This window comes from Rhinoderma darwinii, chromosome 3 (genome assembly GCF_050947455.1).
Source record: "Rhinoderma darwinii isolate aRhiDar2 chromosome 3, aRhiDar2.hap1, whole genome shotgun sequence".
Classification (NCBI taxonomy): Eukaryota; Metazoa; Chordata; class Amphibia; order Anura; family Rhinodermatidae; genus Rhinoderma; species Rhinoderma darwinii.
In genome coordinates this window covers 153,756,959-153,773,347 of record NC_134689.1, presented here as the reverse complement: position 1 = coordinate 153,773,347, position 16,389 = coordinate 153,756,959, and the positions used below count along the sequence as shown (strand labels likewise).

Below are 16,389 nucleotides of genomic sequence, written 5' to 3'. Positions count from 1 at the left end.
TTAGAATTTAGTAAAATATCTCAAGATGTAATCTCATTATGAACATGCCATAATTGAGATTTTCTCTCTAACTCATCTCCTTGCTGTTTCTGAACATCACCAAAGTAAATGTCTTATTTAGGCTATGTTTACATAATTTGCGCTGTGGCTTCCATTTATAACAAAAGCAGTACAACGAATACCACCAGTGCCCAACATAACCCATATAATAATGGTTTGTAAAGGGGTCCATCAGGTTCCGGCGTGGTATTTGTGCATTCAGAGCTATTGTTCCCATCAATTATATGACAGAACATGCCACAGAGGCTCCGTCGGATGCAGTTGTCAACAGAGCCTAGGTCAGCAGTCTAACCACCAAGAGGTAGCGTTGCCTGATACAAAGTGTTTTTGTTCAAGTATGAAAAGAGTTTTTATAAGCACTAACTATTTGGTAATTTCAGAGCCATTTCTGCGTTTTTGTATTTTCTCTGGATATAGCAGTGTTTCCTATATTAAATTGGATTGTTATATTGTATAGTGCTTGTTTTGTTGAGGGCACTGATATAACTGCCCAGTAGTACTTGTAGTCATACATTAAAGCCTATGAGAGCTTTACAATGGTTCCTTGTTCACGGCGTTCAGTTACGTTACTTCAAATGTCTCTAGAATTATGATTATGTTTTACTCACGTTTTATCTTTAATCACAGTGGGGCTAGTGAAGAATATTATTTGTACTAGACAAGCAACCATATTTTTCAGTTTTGTTTTTTTTTTGGCATGTGGTTTTTTTGTGAGGATGGATGTAGAATATACTAGTCCTTCTCAATGAATTAGAATATCATCAAAAAGTAAATTTATTTCAGTAATTCAATTCAAAAAGTGAAACTCATATTCATATTGATATAGATTCATTACACACAGAATGATTTATTTCTAGCATTTTTTTTCTTTTAATGTTGATGATTATGGCTAACACTTAATGAAAACCCAAAATTTAGTTTCTCAGAAAATTATATTATATATACAATTTCAAAAACGATTTTTAATACAGAAATTTTGGCCTACTGAAAAGACAATACATGCACTATATACAGTATATGCACTCAATACTTGGTCAGGGCTCCTTTTGCATGAATTAAATGCATCAATGTGGCGTGGCATGGAGGCGATCAGCCTGTGGCACTGCTGAGGTGTTATGGAATCCCAGGTTGCTTTGATAGCGACCTTCAGCTCGTCTACATTGTTGGGTCTGGTGTCTCTCATTTTCCTCTTGACAATACTCCATAGATTCTCTATGTGGTTTAGGTCAGGCAGGTTTGCTGGCCAATCAAGCACAGTGATACTGTGGTTATTATACCAGGTATTGGTACTTTTGGCAGTCTTGGCCGGTGCCAGTTCCTGCTGGAAAATGAAATCGGCATCCCCATAAAGCTTGTCAGCAGAGCGAAGCATGAAGAGCTCTAAAATTTAGTGGTAGACGGCTGCGTTGAGTCTCGACTTGATATAACACAGTGGACCAACACCAGCAGATGACTTGGCTCCCCAAACCATCACTGACTGTGGAACTTGGATTGATGCCTCTCCACTCTTCCTCCAGACTCTGGGACCTTGATTTCCAAATGAAATGCAAAATTTACTTTTATCTGAAAACAGGACTTTGGACCACTGAGCAACAGACCAGTCCTTTTTCTCCTTAGCCCAGGTAAGATGCTTCTGACGTTGTCTCTGGGTCATGAGTGGCTTGACAAAAGAAATGCGACAGTTGTAGCCCATGTCCTGGATGTGCCTGTGTTTGGTGGCTCTTGAAGCACTGACTCCAGCTGCAGTCCACTCCTTGTGAATCTCCCCCAGATACTTGAATGGCCTTTTCTTGACAATCCTTTCAAGGCTGCGGTTATCCATGTTGCTTGTGCACCTTTTTCTACCGCACTTTTTCTTTCTGCTTAACTTTCCATTAATATGCTTGGATACAGCACTCTGTGCACAACCAGTTTCTTTAGCAATGTCCTTTTGGCTTTTGTGGCTTACCCTCCTTGTGGAGGGTGTCAATGACTGTCTTCTGGATAACTGTTAAGTCTGCAGTCTTCCCCATGATTGTGTAGCCTACTGAACCAGACTGTTGGACCATTTAAAGGCTTAGGAAACCTTTGCAGGTGTTTTGTGTTGATTAGCTGATTCGAGTGTGACACCATGAGTCTACAATCTTCAACTTTTACCCAATATTCAAATTTTCGGAGACACTAAATTTTAGGTTTTCATTAACTTTTAGCCAAAAAATGCAACATTATAAGAAAAAAATGCTAGAAATATATAATTCTGTGTCTAATGAATCTATATAATATATGCGTTTCACTTTTTGAATTGAATTACTGAAATAAATTAACATTTTGATGATATTCTAATTTATTTAGAAGCACTAGTATGTATACATTGGGGCAGATTTATTATTTTTACAGCTTAAAACTGGACCAGGCAGGCAGAAAATGTGCCGAATTTATCGCAGTTTTGCATGCTATCTGATAACTTTGGTACAACTTGCTAGATATGTTAGACACTTTTTTTCCTTTCTTTCGCCACCGACATAATTTTTGCGCTCTTTGACACATTTTTTGCCATGCCACCTATTTACTAACTCCCCCTTTTCTAGTCCCTGTCCAAAAGTAAGGTGCCAAAAGTTTAAAACACATAATAAATCTGATGCAAGACATGTATGCCAGTTTTTGGGAACAAATTGAGCTAGAATTCTGGCGCATTTAGCTTGGTAATTCTCCCCTATTGTGTTATGTCTTTGGCTCTGTTTCTACATACATTTTAACACGCTTGGAAAGTATCAAGCCTTTTTATTATTTTTATTTTATTATTAAAAAAGGGTTGTACAGGACTAGTAAAACATGGCTACTCTCTCCAGGAAACGGGGCTGCACCTGTCTATGGGTTGCATCTGGTATTGCAGTTCAACTGCATGGAAGTAAATGGGACTGAGCTGCAATGCCATACACAGTGTGTGGACAGATGTGGCTCTGTTTTTGGAAGATGGCATCCATGTTTCCTAGTCTTCTACATGCCCTTTAAATATCCTAATTTCGTCTTGAAGCAAGTGCCTTTGGAGTTACAGGAGAGCTGTAAAGCCGTTTTCGCTCTCTTTAGTTTGTTCTTAAACAAATTAAAATCGATATGATTGCATATTTTTTTTTTTTTTTTTTTTTTTTTTAATCAGTTCAATTTTATTCAACAAAACTCCACATTATTACAGGTCATTGTACGTTCTCATACAGTGTACAAGCAATTTTCAACAGACCCAATTCTTTACATTTAACCAAACATTCCCTTCCCCCCAACTCCCCCCTGTATCCCCCCCAGCCGATCTCCTCAGTACCACTTTTCCAATCCTCTCCCCTCAGTGGCCCTATACCTGCACTTGTTGCCTTAGTGTCATTAGCTCCACAGAAGCATACCCAGATTGATCAATCCACCTAGCCCATTGTTTGTCGAACTTGACCCTGGACCCCCTCTTGGAGTATATCCTATACTCCATCAGAACCTGTGAGTTAAGTGCCCCTATGATTTCTTGTTTTGATGGTGGCTCCGCATCCAGCCAGTGCTTTGCAATTCCTTTCCGAACTTGATACAGTATTTTAGCAATTGCCAACCCTGACATCCTATCTCCCCCCAAATCTCCAACATACCCTAGCAGCATTACTACAGGATCCCATGGGATCTGTACCTCAAACACTCTCCCCACTAGTTCCAATATTTCCGTCCACAGACTCCCCAGCCTCCCACATGTCCAGAACATATGAAGGATGTCTGCTTTTTCTTCCGGGCACCTAGGGCACTTTGCATCCGCTCTTAATCCCATTTGTTTCAGCACCCACGGGGTCCTGTACACCCTATGTATCAGAAACAACTGCGATCTTCGTTGTGCTACATTAATGGACAAAGTACATGTTGCTGCCAATACCGCCTCCCAGTGGTCTGTTGTAATAGGACCCACATCCCTCTCCCATATTGCTTTCACTGGTGCCATAGGATCTCCCAGATGTTCCACCAACAACCTGCGATAAACCAATGAGATTAATCCTTTTGATGTTACTGCCTTTGCAATATGCTCCAACACCCCCGCGGCATGCATTGTCAGGTCCACACTGGCCGCTTGTGTCTGCACTGCGTGCCGAATCTGCAGGTACTGATAGAACATGCGGGAGTCCAGTTGAAACTACTCCCTTACTTGCTGAAAAGATTTGAGTATGTCTCCCTCGTACAACTGATTCAACCGTATTATGCCTTGCTGCTCCCACCCCTGCATCCCTTCCAATTTACCCAATTCCCCCAAATAAGCATTCCTCCAGAGCGGTGTATATTTAGTGCACTCTCCTATCCCCAGCAATTGCTTGCACTGCCACCACACCTTATGTATGAGAAGCAGAGTGGGTCTGGTACTCGCCATCTGTTTATATCTGTGCGCTTCCAGTCCTGCCAACGGGTTCTCCCCCCCCCCCCAGATATGATAGGATGCGCGCACTGGACCCCCATGTCTCTTCCTGCTCCCACCCCCAGAAATGCTGACATTGGGCAGCTAAATAATACACCCAAGCATTGGGAACAGCCAGGCCCCCCTCCTCCTTTGGCAGCTGTAATTTCTCCAGTTTAATCCTAGGTACCCCCTTCTTCCATACTAGGTCCCTAAAAAGGTTATGCAATCTCCTGAACCAATATTTGGGGATCCATACCGGTGAGTTATGTAGGACATACAACACCTGGGGCATAAGGATCATTTTAATCAAATTTGTCCTACCCAGAGCCGATAGGGGCAACTTATTCCACGCCTCTACTTTGGCTTTTATCTTTGTTAACAGTGGCATTACATTAAGGGACATATAATCCTGTACTTTCGCCGTCACCCTCACCCCCAAATACTTAAACTCCTTAACCACAGGTATCTCCACCTCCTCTTCCCCATTCTGAATATCCCCCGGGTCCATGAGCATTAGGGCCGATTTTGACCAATTAATGAGCAGTCCTGAATATTTCCCAAACCGCTTAATTAGGGCCATCACTAACGGTAATGTGCGTTCGGTATCCGCCATGAATAGCAGCATATCATCTGCGTATAATGCAATTCTTTCCTCCACCCCCCCATATCTCAACCCCTGAATATGTTCATGTTGTCTCACTGCACACGCCAAGGGTTCCACCGCCAACGCAAACAACAATGGGGACAATGGACATCCCTGACGCGTTCCCCGCTCCAGCGCAAACCGATCCGATAACACCCCATTCACCCTTATCTTTGCTGTCGGGGCTACATACAACAATTTTACCCATTTTATATAATTAGGGCCAAATCCCATTTTTTCCAGAACTGACCACAAATAATTCCACTCCACACAATCGAATGCTTTGGCCGCATCTAAGGACATTATGGCTCTCCCCCCACGATTATCCGGCATAACTTGTAGATTCAAGAACAGCCGTCTCAGATTTACCGCCGTCGATTTGGATGGCATAAAACCGGCCTGATCTCCGTGTACCACCCCAGCTACTACTTTAGCTAGTCGAAGCGCCAATACTTTCGCCATGATTTTAATATCCGCCGTCAGCAGTGAAACTGGTCTATAAGAGCCCGGGAGTTGAGGATCCTTCCCCTCTTTAGGCAGAACTACTATAGTCGCTTCATACATTGTTTCTGGAAGCCGCCCCCTATTGAAGCTATCTAAAAGAGTGGCCAGTAACTGCGGCGCAAGCTCCTCCCCATATTCCTTAAAAACTTCCACCGGAAGACCATCCGGCCCCGGCGCCTTTTCACTGGCTAGTATCCCTATAGCCGCCTGTATTTCCTCCAGAGATATTGGCTCCTCCAATGTCCCTCTCTCCTCCCCCCCCAACCTAGGAAATTCTATCTCCCCTATATACTCTTCCAGCTGCTGAGGCGTGTGCTCTGCCCTAGAGGCATACAAATCCGAGTAGAACTGCTGAAACACTTTCAAAATCTGTCCTGTATCAGTCTCCAACTTCCCCCCCTCCCCTTTAATGGTGTGTATGTAATTATTCTCCCTCTGAGCCTGCGCCATCCTTGCCAGTAACCGTCCAGTGGTTTCCCCCTCCTCATAATATTGGCGTTTTAAAAACATCCTTTTGTTATCTGCCCTCTCCAACTGATGTTGCTTTAACAACCGCTGCGCCTCCACCCAATGCTTCAATGTGTCTGGTGTGTTATCTATTATATGCAGCCTTTCTGTCTCCTCTACCCTTTCCAACAGTGCCTCTCCTAATTGTCTAGACCGTGTTTTTACTGCTGAAATGTGCTGGATGAACACCCCTCTCAGCCACGCCTTCATCGCGTCCCACAGTATCTCTTGCGGTACCGTTCCTGAATTGAACTGAAAGTACTCCTTTATGAGGTCTAAAATTTGTTTATTGTCTATCAGCTTTAGCCAAAAGGCATTAAGTTTCCAACACCCTTGCCCCCGCCCTGTCCTCCCCTCCGTCTCTACCTTCATTAACAAAGGAGAATGATCCGATAACGCTCTTTGCAAGTATTCTATCTGAGCTACAAATGGTACCGCTGCCGGTGAGCACAAGATTAAGTCTATCCTGGATAAAGACTGATATGTGGAAGACGCACAAGAATACTGAAAGCTATTTGGATGTTTATCCCTCCATATGTCCCGCCAACCCATTTCAGCAACCAGATGGCCAAAAGCTGTTACACCTCCCCCTGTCATGCCAAATTTATCCATATTGGTATTCAATACTGCGTTAAAATCCCCCATCACTAGTAACGGCACCTCCGGGTACCTAGCCAGTTCCTCCACCACTTTCTTGATACATCCACTAGAAAACGGAGGGGGGACATACAACACCACCAACACACAATTCCAATGATACAATGTACAGTGTACCCCCACATACCGCCCCTCCCCATCCTGGAAGGAGTCGTGACATACAAATGGCACTGCCCTATGTATGAGAAGACTCACCCCCCTTGAATATGTAGTATGGTAAGAATGAAAACTATGGCCTACCCAGGCCCTATGCATCATGGAAACTGAATCCCTAGTCATATGTGTCTCCTGTAGTCCTATCACCCTCGACTCCTGTTTTCTAATAAAATCAAATACCGCCTGTCGTTTTCTGGCTTCCCGCAGGCCCCGTACATTCCAGGACAAACAATTAAGTGATCCCATCATCCCTCAACATATCACAGCTCCTCCTATCCTGTTCTCTTAATTTTACATATCCGACCGGCTGGGTCGTCTTTCCCTCCCTCCCCTCCCCCCCCTGCAACCTCCCCTCCCCCCCCTGCAACCTCCCCCGTAAACCTACCCCTTTCCAAGGGTTGGGGCAACAGAACGTATCTGCCATTACCCATAACAAACATCGGCAGGTCAACTCCGCCCACCATACATTCAACAATACCATAACTCGTTATGTGCTTTTCCCGCTTAACTGACCATCCCTCCCGCTGCCATTTTCTTACAAATAAACTACCATCCCTTCAGCATATCAATACCCCTCAATGTCCATAAACACATTCCTCCTCTTCCGGTCTTCCGCGGTCCCCGCAACCATGCCCTCCAACTCCAAGTCCAATCAAATGCCAAATCTTGCAATTTTTCCTACGACACCTGGTTCAGTCCCGCATCCCCAGCCTCCTTTTGTCAGCCGGTCTGTTCCGGATCAACGCCGTCCCTCTGCCGGTCTCAGCTGACTTTCATGGCTATCCAACCATCTAACCGCTTCTCTCGGTGTCTCAAAAAAAGAAGTTGTTCCCAGCGCCACCACTCTCAAACGGGCAGGATACATCATCGAATATTGCACTTGTAATGCCCTTAGTCGTCTTTTTATATCCATAAACTGTGATCTTTTCCGTTGTACTTCCAAAGAGAAGTCCGGGAAGAAGGACACTTTCACCCCATTAAAGGAGATGTCTTGACGTTCTCTAGCTTTCCTCAGGATCTTGTCTCTATCTTTATAATGTAGAATCTTTATCAGCACCGGTCTCGGCGGCCTTCCCGGAGGGCCAGGTCTGGTCGGCACCCTGTGCGCTCTCTCCACCGCAAATAAAGGGGTCAATTCCTCTCTACCAAATGTGTCTATCAGCCACTTTTCAAAGAAGTCATCCGGATTCGTTCCCTCCACTCTTTCCGGAACCCCCACAAGGCGCACGTTATTTCGTCTCAGCCGATTTTCCATATCGTCTGTCTTAGCCATCAATGTCGCCACTGCCTGCGAATGTGCCTGTACATCCTGCTTTATGTGAGGAATCGCATCCTCCATGTCTGAGACTCTCCCTTCCACGGCAGTGGTGCGTTCCGCAACTTTCTGCAAATCATTCCTGAGCAGCAAAATGTCCTCCTTCAATCCTCCTTCATCTGGCTTGCTAAGGTATTAAGGACCATAGAATTCTGCTTCACCGCTGCCAAAATGTCCTTTAGGGAGGGTTCCTCCTTCCTTACTCCACTTTTCCCTCCAGCACCTGGCTGATCCTGCATGGCGCCACTCATCTCCTCCTCCTCCTCCTCCTCCTCCTCACTTCTCATGTCCCCCGCCAAAGGAGAATACCTGGATCCATATGATGAGCTTCCAGCTGCCTGATCTCCAGCCGACTTTCGCTGCTGTGCAGCCGCCCCCCCTGCTCTCGGCGTGCGGGCGAACCTCTCCAGCTTCTCCACAACTTCCTGCCGGAGGCCTCTATTGCGGCCTTCCTTCTCCTCGGCGCCATCTTGAGCGCGGGACCCGGGACTCGCTGGCGGCGACTTCTGCTTCTTAGAGCGCGTCATTATGGCCGGGTATTCGTGCTCCTCCACCTCCAGACTCTGGTAAGCCCCTAGGGAAGCTATTTTCCCCGAGTTTTACGGGATATATGGACCTTAAAGGATGATTACAGCAGGAGCTCCGGTCACACACGTCCTCTCACATTCACCTCTAGGCCACGCCCCCCTATATGATTGCATATTTAACAGGAACAGTAGTGAGAAAAAAATATTATTTTTATCAAAGTTTTTTTTTAGAAATGGGATGTATGAAATTCAATCTGCTGAAGCATTTAGAAGTGAATAGTTGTTTTTTCCTGTGTATAATAAGCTAAAGGCATCTCATGCAGGTTTTATCCGCAGATATTGATTACATCCACGGTTATTAATGGAATGATCTCCATCACATTTCTCATATAGTCATTCATTACTATACATGACATGCACATGGAAACTCTTGGTAGTGGAGCAGAGCTTTTAGTGACCAGTATACCCAACTTACACTTTTAAAACTATACATTTCTTTAAGCATTGTTAGCCGTTGAGCAGAACATTTTTCATGTTTACGATCGATAACCATGAGGCTTTCAAGCCGTAATGTATGGAAGTCGTTTATCCCAACAAAACATAAGCCTTTGTGCAGCAGATTATTTTTATTGGTTGGTGCTTACGGATAAAGTAGTGAGGTTTTGTTTGAGAACTATGGGGGAGATGTATTAAGACTGCGCCAGTCTTAATAAATGTGTCGCGTTTTACTGCAGCTTGATTTTTATTAAGAGGCACATGCGGATCCTTATTACGGCCTGGACACCTTCCCGTAAATACGGATCCGTAATTACTGATCAAAATTAGAGTCATGTGAATCGGCCCTTCGTATTGAATTGTATGGGACTTGGATGTTAAACACCAGGATAAAGTGGTTTATTTACTTCATTGTGCAATAACGTGCCACTTTTGAAGCAATGGAAATAAGAAATGTATTTATTTAGTTGCTTGAATTATCAGTCCAGTAAGGTTGAACATGTAATACTCATATTCAACAGAATAAATTATAGATCATACACTACTATAGACAATATTGAAAAAATGATAAAACTAATTTAAAAATCTGCCTGATTTCTCTATCACGGAGAAGCCACATATTTTTGCATGGAATGTTCTAAGGCCGGGTTCCCACGTAGCATAAACACTGCGGAATTTCCGCAACGGAATTGTGTCTGGAAATTCTACATCGTTTAGAGTAGCAGCAAAGTGTGTGAGATTTAGTAAATCTCATGCCCACGCTGCGGGGAAAAAAACGCAGCGTAAACATTAATAAAATAATTAAAGAATTTAATGCTGCGTTTTTGTTGATTTTCCGTTGCAGGTTTTCCCCATTGAATTCAGTGGGAATGCAACAGAAAGTCAAGTGTTGCGACATAATCGCAGCGTTTACCGCGCAAATCGCGGAAGAAAAAAAAAATCATACCCAGAACGCCCTCGTTCTTCCTGCAGTCCGACTTCCTGGGATGGCGTTGCATCCCATGTGACTGCTGTATCCAATCACAGGCTGAAGCGTCACATAGCCTGCAACGTCATCCATGGAGGCCGTAGCGGACGTCAGAGGAGGGAGGAGGTAAGTATGAGCGATTTCTTCCGCAGCGGAATTTCTGTCAGAAAAATCGCACCACAATTTTTCGGACGGAATGTCCTGCAGATTCCAGGTCGGACACGCTGCATGATTTTGAGGCAGCGTATCCGTCTCATGGAAACCCGGCCTAAGGGTCTAGGAGATTTCAGAGTACCAGCTTCATTATTGGTTTCTCTCTGGTAAGAGAGACATAAGAGCATGTACAATATTAGAAAAGTGCAGTGGAGGCTTTATATTACAAGTGATAGAGATGGGTAATTAGATTAGAGTAGAGGGAAAAAAAAAGAGCTTCATTTACTTCTCCAAGTAAGAAGGGGGAAGATGTTGTTTTTTTCAGTATAGCTTTGTCAGGCCTAGTTGACATGTTTTGGCCCTACGTTTAGCATGTACATAGGGGAACCTGCCGCATACATGCTTGTTAAAAGTGTCCATAAGGCTCCATTAGCCCAGCAGAGGCCAACTTTTTAGCCTTCTTTTTATTTATTTTTTAATAGAGATAAGAAAAATTGCAATAGACTACACTACTCAAGTTCATGACCTATACTTGAAACTATTGTAGACTATAGTAAATGATGTCACTGTTAGGCCATCTGTCACTGTCTTCGTTTAACATAAACGGTGGAAGTCTTTCCCCGGGTAAACGTAGAACGTATGCCAAAAAGTATGTGGCATAAGGATAAGTTCACACCTGTGTTGGAGGCTCCGTTGAATTGATAGTAACTTGACAGAACTGGTGTCAGTCATGTGACAGATCTGGAACTCAGTCTTTTTTGTTGTTCTGCCTCTATGATGGAGCAGAACAACAGAAATGGAAAACGATGATGTGAACTTGGCCTAAGAAACGCAATATGTATTCTTCTGAATGAAAGCGATTCTTCCATCGCCAAAAGTAATGGCGTATAGCTTGGATATGCCATCCCTTTCTGATCGGTGGAGATCAAACTTCTGGGACCCACACGGATCCAGAGAATGAAAATGTAATGTTTTTCCTGCACAGTGGCTCTCTGGGAGCATCACTGTGAAGGGGCAGCAGCGCGAAAGCTGCAGTCCCCTCATTCTCAAAATTGATGGAGAGATCCAGAGCCCGGATCAGAAACCAATGGCCTATTCTAGCGACAGTTCGTGACTTTCTAAGGCCCCATGCACACGACCATAGAATTTGTCTGTAATTACGGACCGAAATTACAGACCCGTTCACTTCTATTGCCCACGGACATCTTCCCTTATATATACGAGAAGGTGTCCGGGCCGTAGAATGCCTCCGCAAAAGATAGGACCTGTCCTATTTTGCTTTTATGGACCATGCTCCCATACTTTAGAAGGGGAACGCGGCCCGCAAATGTGGGTGGCTGTCTGCGACCGGCGGTGCCCGTAATCATGGATCGTGATTACAGGCACGGTCGCGTGCAAGGAGCCTTAGATGTCAAAATCTCTATAAAGCAAATTAGTTATCTGAGACTTCATTGTACCTACAATGTCTATAGGAGTCTTCAGGAATCAGAAATCCACCTGCTGTCTAATTTTTTTCGGTGTCAGCTGCTCAGTATTTGCCTCTCATCATGGTATACACTGTAGTTAACATTGGCTGCTCCTAAAGCATTAAAACATCTGGGGCATGGACCAACAGCCATGACATTTTAAGGGACCAATTCTCATGCACATGACCATGCATTTGCGTCCACAATTTATTCAAATTTTTGCGGATAAATTGCGGACCCATTCATTTCTACAGCCCCATGCACATGACCGTGGTTTTGCACGGATCCGTGCTGGGGCCGCGATCCGGACCGCTAAAACTCAGGACAAGTCATTTTACAGTCCGGATTTGTGGCTTCACTAGACTTGTGAAATCGTATTTTATTTTTTGTGAAACCTGATGACACACAGATGCACAACAAAGGTTTTTTTTGGTCAAAGACGGCAATAATGAACTTCTATTTCTCCCTCTTCCAATCTGCTTTCATGTCTGTAAAAAAAAAAAAAGAAAAAAGTACTGCAGAGATAAACTGGAGCATACGGGAGGAAAGGGTTTAAAAGGCACTGTAGTAAAATAAGAAACACATTCATATATCAGAATGACAGCATTATCTTGCCTTGTAAAGCCCATCAGTATTGCAGCAGCTTCAGAGCATACTTCAGTAACTAGAACTGGTCTGGGCACATTGCTGCAGAGATATATTAAGTACACTTTTCACACGGTGCAGATTTTTCATGCATTTTGGAAGCCAAAACCAGAATTGGATCCAGAAGAGGAGACACTTTTAAGGCCTTCCTTTACATATTTTTTTTCTGTTAAGGTTTCATTCATGGTTTTGGATTAAAACAAAAATCTGCACCAAATCTGCTCTGTGTGAACAAGGCTTACTGAATGTTTTATTTGGATGAGCAAAAAGTGTAGACTAGTTCATAATTCTTTTTTAGCCCTATATATACTTGTACAAACTGCACTAGACTGTAATAATTCATGACAGCCATGTAACCTTATGTAAAAGTGTATATAACCTTATAAAAGTGCATCGTTTACTAAATTATATGTAAAAATGACCCTTGACATGACTTTCCTCAGTCGTCATGTATTCTGTATTGTAATTTTTTTTAAATGTTTTTTCTTGATATTTTTAGCTTGCTTCATTTTGCTTGATTTTATTTATATGGTCACTGCACCTCTCTAAGGGCCTGTGCACATATGTGTTCAGCTTTCCGTTGCTCTGCTCCCTCAGAGGAGCAGAACAACAAAAATACTGGAAGCGCTGTCCGTTGAACGACTGAGACAAAAAGCGCTCGATAGTACCCAGCCCTAAGTCGACTGCGCTATTGATTCCATTGGAAAAATGGAAACCTGCCGGAACGGTGGGGGCGTGTCCGGATGCCGAGGAGAGCAGTCACATAAGTCTGAGCTCCTCTCCTAGCCTCAGATAAAGCGGCTCATAACCACCCTTAAAGGTCGGATACCGACACAAAAATATACCTGGAGACTCCTGAAGTAGCCACAAAGCAGCAGGGATGGTGAGAGGAAGATCTAAACCGGCTGCCCCGGTTAAACTCACGTCCTTCTATCCCCCGGCGGGAAACTCACAAAATGGCGCCGGCCACACTCTGCAGGAAAACGCTCCGGTCCTAGGAGCTCCTATCCTCTCCCAGGCAGCACATTGCACAGCAGGCAGTCCAAGTGTGGAAGGAACTTCAAGCACACCAGACAAGCTGTATGCACTGGATTTCAGGTCAGTCTCTCTCCCTCCTAGTCTGCCCAATCTGGGGAAATCTAGGGAAAGCAGCCCGTCTGAGGAATCAGCCATCACCTTATCTAATATGAGGAGTCTATTGTCAGAATTAAGGACATCCATGCAAAACGATTTCCAAACTGCCTTTACCACACTGTCTAAGGACATTAGAGATATTGGTGATCGCACAGCTCATCTTGAAACAAAAATGGATGAATTTTCCTCTGCTTTTAATACTTTAGTGGACGCTCAAAATGAGACAGATGAAGACATGCTAGCAGTAAAATTAAAATTGGCTGACTTGGAAGACCGCTCCAGAAGGAACAACATTCGTTTCCGCGGTATACCGGAATCCATCATGCCAGCGCAGCTCAGAGAGTTCCTGATTGATTATTTTTCTGCTTTAATCCCAGAGGCGGATCAATTCTTTTTTAGCCCTATATATACTTGTACAAACTGCACTAGACTGTAATAATTCATGACAGCCATGTAACCTTATGTAAAAGTGTATATAACCTTATAAAAGTGCATCGTTTACTAAATTATATGTAAAAATGACCCTTGACATGACTTTCCTCAGTCGTCATGTATTCTGTATTGTAATTTTTTTTAAATGTTTTTTCTTGATATTTTTAGCTTGCTTCATTTTGCTTGATTTTATTTATATGGTCACTGCACCTCTCTAAGGGCCTGTGCACATATGTGTTCAGCTTTCCGTTGCTCTGCTCCCTCAGAGGAGCAGAACAACAAAAATACTGGAAGCGCTGTCCGTTGAACGACTGAGACAAAAAGCGCTCGATAGTACCCAGCCCTAAGTCGACTGCGCTATTGATTCCATTGGAAAAATGGAAACCTGCCGGAACGGTGACAAACGGAAACAATTAGCATTGTTTCCGTCGCCACTGATATCAATGGTGATGCAAACGGAAGCTGTGGTTTCCGTTTTGACTTTCCGTTGCGGGGTTCCACAACGGAAACCACCGACGGAACCCCTGAACGGAAAGCCAACGGTGATGTGAACAGGCCCTTAGCTTGCCTAATACATGATCGATCTGGTCACTAATCTCCTGATACCAGTCTAAACACAATCTCACCCACATCATCATTGTCCTTGAATAACCTATAGATATGGGACGCAAATGCTTAAATACTATAAAAAGCAAGCAAGTGAAATGATGAATTCAGAATACCTTGGAATGGTCAGTCGCTTTACTATCTCATCTACACTGTTTTTTCCCTGCTTGATCATGTGAGGTGATCCTACATTTTAGGACTATGGGAATCCAATAATACAGAAAACAGTCATTCAAATTTAGTCAATCCCATCTTTTATATTTTCTATTCATATTATGAAATCTCAAAGGCTAAGCTGTATATATTTTATTTGCCTGCTAAGATATGGGTTACGACACATGAAGCTTATGGCTTGGATGAAGTCACAAATGCATATATGTCTGTCTGTGTTGTATTGTCTTTTAATAGTGGACACCATGCAAGACCGACATAACATGCATTGTACCCAACTTGCCTGGCATGTGCTTCTAAGGACGGCAATGCTGACTACCGAGCTGACAATAGATCAGATAAAGGAGCCAACACAAGTGCAGACAGGACTTTTTTTTTCAGCACTCAGGCGAGGACTACGTGGTGACCTTTTGTTGTCTGCAGCCCTTCTGGTTGCATTCCTGACATTCAGTACTACCACAGCTATGGTACAGTTTGATAATTGGTTACACTTGCCTATGATACTGTGGGGCAAGGAAGGAGGGCTACAGTGTTCCACCTTGTGGTCAGCCCATTTTATTTTGCCGTTTTGCAAATGAATGTGGAGTAACGCTTTGGCAACAATACGCTATGCGCTAGCTCACAGCTCCAAAACAAACTTAACTTGTGGTTGTCTGTTTCAGAAATGCCAATACGGAGTAGTCTGTTTGTGAATTCTGAAAAGATTGCGGCTCCATTCTGGACCCTCATCAATTTTCCAGAGCAGACCGTGGCTGCGTAATGACACGTCTGTGCATTATATAAACAGACAGTTCATTATATCACTAAGAACTGTGTAATGCTTAAATTCACCTCTAGAAGTGCTGCAGGGGATTTGAGCACTTGCTGCCTTGGTAGCCCACAGATTACAGTTTCTGCTGCTGGTAGCCCCAGCAATAATACCTTGTCATCAACTCATTGTCAAAGGACCCTTATGAAAAAAAAGACAAAAAATTGCCCAAAGTGGACAACCCTGAAGAACGTCTCATTCAAATAAAGAACTAAGGGCGATTTCCTTAAGCAATCTACACCAGTTTTCTTGCGTAGAAAAGTTGCAAAATCTTTGTGCAAAAAAAAAGAAAACATTTTTTGTGTAAATTGCAACTTTTCTACGGGATTGAAAAGCACAGTCTACTACGCTATTTCATCCTCCAAAAAAAAAAAGTATACTGGTGTATATTAGCCTGACGAGGCCAAAATAACACTCTTTAGCCTTTAATGGATCCCAATGGACACGTTTAGCATGTACTGTATGTCGGGAGCTTTCCCAACATATGTGCTAAACGTAGTGTGCACAGAGCCTAAGATGTATGCACTGTGACAGGACATTTACCTGTATTTGTACATTATTTGCCTGCCGATAACTTCATATCCATTGACTCATGCTATAAAAAAAAGTACAAAGAATTTTAAGATTTTCTTCCCAAGATTTCTGGATAGAATACCAACCGCTTATCCTATTTTGTGGTTACCAAAAGATGACTGGGATCTGAGTATCTTTCCAGTAAAAATAAAGGCTATATTTTCATTTGATCAACAT

At 43.4% G+C, this 16,389-nt stretch overlaps 1 protein-coding gene across 6 annotated transcripts in view; it reads left to right on the top strand.

Moving 5' to 3' along the window:
- Positions 1–16,389, top strand: part of GRIP1 (glutamate receptor interacting protein 1) — a 472,389-nt gene that overhangs the window by 239,020 nt on the left and 216,980 nt on the right. The gene's annotated exons all lie outside the window — the stretch shown is intronic.